General features: G+C 38.3%; 1 long non-coding RNA gene across 1 annotated transcript; it reads right to left on the minus strand.

The window, feature by feature from the left end:
- Window positions 1–256: 256 nt before the first annotated feature.
- Window positions 257–7,246, minus strand: LOC146542397 (uncharacterized). Its single transcript, XR_014880560.1, has 4 exons — window positions 7,137–7,246; window positions 5,212–5,276; window positions 3,447–3,538; window positions 257–814 (listed from the first exon to the last, which is right to left on the minus strand). It is a non-coding gene; the product is annotated as an uncharacterized LOC146542397 (long non-coding RNA).
- Between the last annotated feature and the right edge of the window lie 485 nt (window positions 7,247–7,731).

The following is a 7,731-nucleotide window of genomic DNA, read 5'->3' on the forward strand; positions in this document are numbered from 1 at the left end:
AGGAATATTTTGAATGGATCTTTATACAGCAGCAATCCCTTTGTTCTTGTGAAAACTGGGATTGGGGCAGTGGTTCCTTTCTTTCTTTCTTTCTTTCTTTCTTTCTTTCTTTCTTTCTTTCTTTCTTTCTTTCTTTCTTTCTTTCTTTCTTTCTTTCTTTCTTTCTTTCTTTCTTTCTTTCTTTCTTTCTTTCTTCTTTCTTCCTTTCTTCTCTTCTTCTTCTTCCTTTCTTCCTTCCTTTCTTCCTTCCTTTCTTCTTTCTTCCTTTCTTCCTTTCTTCCTTTCTTCCTTTCTTCCTTTCTTCCTTTCTTCCTTCCTTTCTTCCTTTCTTCCTTTCTTTCTCTCTCTCTCTCTCTCTTTCTCTCTCTCTTTCTCTCTCTCTTTCTTTCTCTCCTTATCTCTTTCTTTCTCTCCTTATCTCTTTCTTTCTCTCTCTCTTTCTTTTTTATAATTAATTTAATGACCACTGCATTATTCCACAAGAAAAAAAATGATTGTGCTGATCTCCTTTCTCCTCTACTTGCCCACTATTTTCCTTTCAGGTGGGCAATGCAGAGTCCTGCTAAGGAGGGGGCACCTAGCTCCCAGCTCCCGGTTCCCAGCCAGGCTCACCGCAGCCTGGTGGTGTGACTACCCAAGCTCTGGCTGGCAGGCTGCCCGGCCAGCATCTCTCCCGGAGAGTTCAGCCCCTCTCCAGGAGCTGCCTGCCTCCAGCATAATGCCTCCAACATTGAAAGCAGCAAGGCATTCGGTCGACGAGGTCAGAGTGCCTTTCATTCCTGCAATAATCAAGCAGTGTAGCTCTTCCTCAGACCTGGGGAAGAGAAGATAGAGGTCAAAAGAGCAATTACATTTCACATTCACTCCAGGAAAGACTTGGAACACAGCACTGAAAAGAAAACAGCGTCGAATCTCTCTCTCTTGCATTCCTTTTCTGGCCATTATTATTAAAACAGTGCAGCGGCGATGTCCATTATAAGCATTTTAACACAAAGAGCCATTTTCCTCCCGCGGATGAGACCCTTTTCCTCAGACATGCAGTGCTGTCAGCATGTTGCAAAGGAATGTAAGTGAGAAACACCATGTATACCCAGCGAAGAAAGGCTATTACGACGCCGGAAACGTTAACCCTAGCCAACTGCAGAACAAGTAGCTGTGCTAATTTAATCCATAATCAGTCTCTGAATTATCATAACTTTATTTATTTAGTTTTAAGAGGATAATTAGGGGAATATAATTTAGATGGAAATGTCAGTAATTTTCTTCTGGCATATTCTCATTATAAAGATGTCTTTATTTGACCCTACAGCTGCTGGTCCTAATTACTTTAATGGCATTAATTGTAGTGAGCATTGTGGTATTGTAGCTTTTAATTGTTATTACTGCGTAGCTGCGATCGTTGCAAAATGTGTCATGTTTTTTCTACAGACATCTTCTGCTGCTTCCTCATTTTCTTAGAGCATAGTCTGCCAAAGATATATATATATAAAAAAAAAAAACAAAAAACTCTCCACAAAGCATAAATCACAGCCCTGCACAGCCCTGCAAGTGGAGCAAAGTGTTAATGCAGTGTGATAGAAGAAGAATGTAAGCAATCCATTTACTCATTGCCCTACCCTGTCTTTATGAAAGCTGAATGTTGACAAAAGATTAAAAAACTTAGTAGTGACATTCCTCACAGTAAGCAAAACCTCCCTCATTCCACATTTCACACTGAAGGCATAGTCTTCAAAAATATTCCCTTCTTTGTTTCCAGCTATAGAATGCAAACATGGCCTTCTTCCATGGTTTCTTATGAAGCGAAATGGGAGCACAATGTCTCTGTCCCACGGAACAACTGGTACTATTCTCTCCTCTGTTGAAAGCACTGTACCGCTAACGGACTGAAAAACATATTTGTTTTATCAACCATGACAAGCAACAGGATTTTTTTTCTTTGCTACATTATGGGTGTACGACAAGAAGGAAATTCAGCTCAAGATCTTTAGAGAGAGCTCAGATTTCTGCAAGTATAACGCAATTATTAGCCAACATTTACAAATTACACATAAACAGAGCACTGCTCTAGGCCAGATCCTAAAACTTGAGACTTCACCAAGACAAAACAAATTGAGGTCTTGGAGACAGCTGAATCAACACCAGATGGGTATTTAATTAGATGGCTAAAGCTGTTCACAGCCCACAGTGCTGCTGCAGTCCTGCCTGTCTTGACCTCCCTCTGGCCACCTCAATAAGTGACCCTTCAGGAACAATCTGATAGTCAGTGCTATTTTCCCTCCCCTTCCAGTAATACCTGCTGGAGAGAAAAACCATTCACATAGTTGGCAAGCTTTTCTAGCTGTATGAGTTTTTCTATGGCTACTAGTTACTACAAGAATATGTCTGATGTGAAAGTCTCATGGCATACATCACCAGGCAAAGGTAGGGACTTAAAAGGATGGTTTGACACAGTATTATAATGGAAAATTCTGTTCATTTCCCCTTAAGTAGATGTGAACTTTACTGGTATGTGTACAGGTCACAAGAAAGCAAGCATCTGTAAAAATGTTCCACTGGATTTAATCCTGCAATAATAATCAGAGAATCAAGAGGTACAAAAAGAATACAAAGGTTAACTTTCTTATCACTGTGCTAAAAAGCTTGGATGATACTTTTAGAATATGGAAAGTTGTGCCACTTTTCCTTTTTTTCAAGATGTCTCCGTACCATGATGACATTTTTTAATAATTAGATATATGCATGATGTAACTTAAAACTTGCTCTTTTAAGCAGGTATGTGAATTGCTCATTTCTGTGTTACCTGGATTACCCTAATGAAGTAGAAGCTGCATCAAGAAGTTATCTTGATACTGTACCATTCTGTTCATTAAAGTAGGTGGTAAGACATGGCTGGCTTGTAGAACTAACAGATTACTTTATTAAGCAGAAACTCAGGTCAATGACATGAACATATGTTCAGAGACAGATGTGATATCAAAAGGAGAAAATGCAACACTGGTAAGTTCTTGCCATGTGTATATTAGCTGTGTTTATGTATAAGGTCTGTACCAGACATCAACAAAGTTTTTCTCTTGTTGTGTCTAATTTATAAGACAAGAAAGTGTGTGTGTTGTTTCCCTGGGCTCTTTCTCATATAATGGAAATGAACAGTGTTGTAAATAAAATGTGACTATTCATTATCTATGTGTATATAACTGCTCAGAGATATATTTAAGGCTGGCTATTTTTTTAAGTAGTGAAACTGGGTGAGGTTAGTTAACTGTGCACCTTGAAAGCTGTAATTTTCAGATAATTGCACCCTGCTTAGTACATCTCATGGAATATGGGTGCACCCTGAGTGGTGGCCCCAGTGAGAAGGGCTGTGCACGGAGCAGGTGAGATGTGTGGCTGTCAGCCACGCTGTGCACCTTCACAGGGTGGACATTCGCATTGGTTGACACACTTACCTCTTCAGCCAGTACTTTTCTTCCTCAATCTCTGTCTTGTCACCATAAGGAGTATCTTAGAAAGCACAAACTTCCCCCATATATACTTCAATCTGTTAAAAACAAACGAATAAACAAGCAAACAAAACCAAACAAAAAGACAGCTCTTCTTATAAAAGGGAAGAAATTCTCATCAACATAGTGCAGAACAGGGAAAAGACCAATAGTCTACAAAATGTGTGCATGTGCTCTGTTTATGGAAATCTATGCAATATGAAACATATGGTAACACCACATGGAAGCAAGTATTTCAAAAAAATATTTGCTAAAGGAATAAGCCTGTCAAGGGAAGAGTTAGTGATGGAGCTCTCAAAATAACATTAAACATTTCAACCCAGATTTGCCTTCCATCCATAACTTCAGCTTATTGGTGAAAATTATTTCTTTCATTGCTTCTTCTTTTTTTTTTTTTTTTTTCCTGGTATCAATTCTGACTTCTTGGAACGCTCTTAAATTTAATAATCAGAAAGTGTAGCATTTCCCAGTAGAAGATCCCTGTTCATTATAATTTTATTTATGCTTTTTCCTGTTAGTAGGTTCTCATAAAAACCACAAAAAAATCGGCTAAGTCACCCATAACGTTCAGCTCCTTCTCTTGCAAGCTTGCATACTCGCTTCATACCTAGGAAAATAAGAGAACTTTGCAGCATACCCCAAAGATTAACACATATATATCATGGGAAAAATTAGAAAAGAGTTGACCAAAGTACTCCAAATCAAGTCTTTCATCATCAGAAATTGCTCTTGAAACCAAAGTGAATACCTTTGAGGTTGATCATAATCTGACCATGAAAACCTGTAGAACAACTACCATGCAAAATCTCTCTTGAGTATGACTCCACAAACACGCCTAAAATCTCCACTTTAGCAATCCATAAATCTCCCACGATGTCTTTCCAACAGCCTCTCAATCTCCATAAACTGGCAACAAGATCAGCTTTAACAGGTTCTCGCTGTTATTATTCAAAGAGATTCACTACATCTGAAATCTCAGAATAAACTTCAGCTTCTAAGAGCACGCCTCGGGAAGCCCTCTAATAAACACCACAAGCTCACACTGATCTGCCTCCGCCATCTCTCATGTGTGTTGTCAGTGGCCAAGCTGCCATCAACACCATGCAGGCTGAAATAGAAATGAGCTGTCTGGTGCATGCATCTGTGCAAAACACTCCGACCTCTCTTGTCAGGAAGTGTGTCAGAACATTTCTTTCATGGCTTGGCATCATCTCATCTGTTCTTTAGTGAGATGAAAATATAGGTTAAACTGTCTGTACTACATCTTGTAATTACTTTGCATGTTTTCTTTCTGAAACAAGCTTCAGAAGTTCTTTCCTTCACCTGTTTGTGTCTGCTTTCTTCTATACGCATGCCAAAGACGACTGGCCCTCCAGCAAAACTGGTTCCACAATCTGCAAGGCCACACTCTTCTCTCCAGCATGAGATGACATGCAGAAGAAAAGAATTGTAGAGTCGTAGAATCATAGAATCACCAAGGTTGGAAAAGACCTCTAAGATCATCCAGTCCAACTGTCAACCTGTCGTCAGTATTTCCCACTAATCCATGTCCCTCAGTACAACATCTAAACATTTCTTGAGTACCTCTGGGGACAGTGACTCCACCGCCTCCATGGACATCATGTTCCAGTGCCTGACCACTCTCAGGGAAGAAGTAGCTAAAGTAGAAGAAGCTGGATTTTAATGTGTAGAGAATACCTCCCTCACTTACCTCGAATATTTGTTTTCACCTTCCTTGTTGTAGAAGAGGAGGCACTGCATTTCAGGACAGAGTACCTGAACAAGAAGGAAAAGTGCCATGTGAGCCTGGAAGAAACTGTAGACTTCGCATTGTGTCCTGGCATCTCCTGTAGGATTTGTGGTAATCAATCACTCTTTCATAAAGAGTGATGAAAAATTTAAATAATGCTATATTAGTACATCAAGGAATGTTACCATTAACTTTCTTTGATCTTGTCCAAAATAACAGGCACTTACAGTTTTTTAAAGTGAATTTCCATGTATTGTTTGTTTTCCCCAGGTAGTAGAATGAAACATAATAAAGGCTTCAGCAGCTTTTACAGATACTAGAAAGTCCACTGGAGTGAGATGGCCCAGTTCTTGCACAATGTAGTGCAATTAACTCAAATATTCTCGAGAACAGAGGATGGTAAGATATTAAACAGAAGACGAAACCTTAGAAAGCTGTGAGAGGGTACCCCTCATGAGCAGCAGGTAAACAAAAAAACAGTCATTCTTTCTATTTTTTGTATTTTTTTTGAGTTTGTTATGCTGTTTTGTTTAATTTTCTTACATTGAAGTATCCAAAACTGATTTTCTGCTTCCCATTGCTATTTGCAAGACTGTTTGAGTCACACAGTTGTTAACAACTGAATGTATCTGCCATCTTCAAATCTCCCTTTATTGGCTCATTGACAGCAGTGAAATTGAAAACATATCCAACAATGTACAGTGAAGCTTCGCTTTTACAATTTCAAGTGAGTGGCATGATTTCCCCTTGTATTGTTTTCAGTGATAGGCTTGTGTCCTAAGTCCATGAAAAATACTATTAAACATAAGGATGCACATTTGTGATTTTCCTCCCTTTCCATATAACAGGGACAAAAAGACATGTAAAGAGACATCAGAATAATTCCTTTCAGCAGTCATTGACTGGAAGGGTATTTGTTCAATTTCCTTCAACAATTTTCTTGTAACTTTTGAGAAAATTGCATCATTATCCACAGAGTATGTGGTATAATTTTGCTTATGATCCACATTTGCTCTTTTGCTTAATAAATGGATCTAAGTCTCATTTGATCAGACAAAGTCAATCCTGCTTAAACAGTGGAATTACTAATGGCTCCATTCATCCTCATAAAACTTTTCATTTTTCTTCTGTTTTCTTTAGCTGCTTTCTTACTGCTTTTAACTTTGGGGCCTTCTGTAGTTTCCCATCAATTTTTTAGTTTTCTTTCTTCACCCTTTCTTTCTCAATAAAGATCTTTTTATGCTGATGTCTGATATAGTTTATCTTGTGAATATGTTACCTTCCTAAAACTACTGTAATATCCCATCACACCACTGCAGAAGCAAGTTTTCTTGGCTGTTTGAAGAAGTATGTCATTTTCTACAGCGTTCCATAAAGCTGCACACAAGTATCCATATATGCTGATGCTGGCAGAAGAAAGCAAGCCCTAATGTTAGTCATTTTCCAGTAACAACCACTATAGGGTAATTAATTGTATTCAGTATAGGTATGCTTTATATAATAACAACTATCTTCTTATCCCTGCAATTGCATTTGCTATATTTTTTTGTGCTTAAAATAAAACAAGAATTCTTATGATATATATGTAAATCGAGATTTAATTGATGTTACTGGCTGGTTAGATGAATGATTTACCAGGTCTGCAGGCATGAAAGGGATGCTGGAAGTGTGCTTTTGCACAAAATTGTTTCTAGGTATATATGTTTATTGCAGGTGAGGACCTGTTTTCAAGAACAGCAATATGGTAATTTTTCTATTGTTGGTGTTCTTGGGTTGAAATCTTGAAGCAGTAAATTGCCAGAAAAAGGATGATGTTTTGGCATGCAAATTTTAGAAGCTGTGTAAAAGACCAAAAATAGTTTAACAGAGATCTAATAAATATTTACCTAATTCAGAGGACTGTCTGTAGTTCTTCGTAACTTCCCTCAAGTTCCAGCTCATTATCAATTCAGCCATTTGAATGGTAACCAAAAACTAGCATTATCCAGATGTCCTGGTGTGAAAGGAGCAATCAAGAAAATGAGTGGAGATTATGATTCCTACACAGATATACAGAGAAACATGGTAAGGAAAGGAGATGAACAGATGGAAAGAGCTGCAAAGAAGGAAGCCAAAAAACCAATCAACCGACCATGCAAACAAGCACCCCCAAGAGAGATGTGGTCCAGGCTTCAAAATTGCTTCTGAAAACATGCAAAAGAAAAAGCTCTGCAATCTACTTTTGCCTTGATTGCCCTGTGAACAAACAACTCCAGAGCCGCAGGCTGTTTCTTTACTGTGGCTATTTGCAACAGATTCACTGTGCTTTATTTTTGAGTGACACAAAAGGAAAAATGTGCATGATAAGCAAAATTAACATGTATAATACAGCAAGAAACAGTTCCTCTAGAGTTCTGGGGTTAACCACAGAGTAATAATAAAAACAAAGAGTAGTAGTAAAAACAGTTATACAGCCAGAGCTGTATGACAAAACGAAATGAT

The sequence above is a fragment of the Meleagris gallopavo genome, chromosome Z (assembly GCF_905368555.1).
Source record: "Meleagris gallopavo chromosome Z, MGAL_WU_HG_1.1, whole genome shotgun sequence".
NCBI lineage: Eukaryota > Metazoa > Chordata > Aves > Galliformes > Phasianidae > Meleagris > Meleagris gallopavo.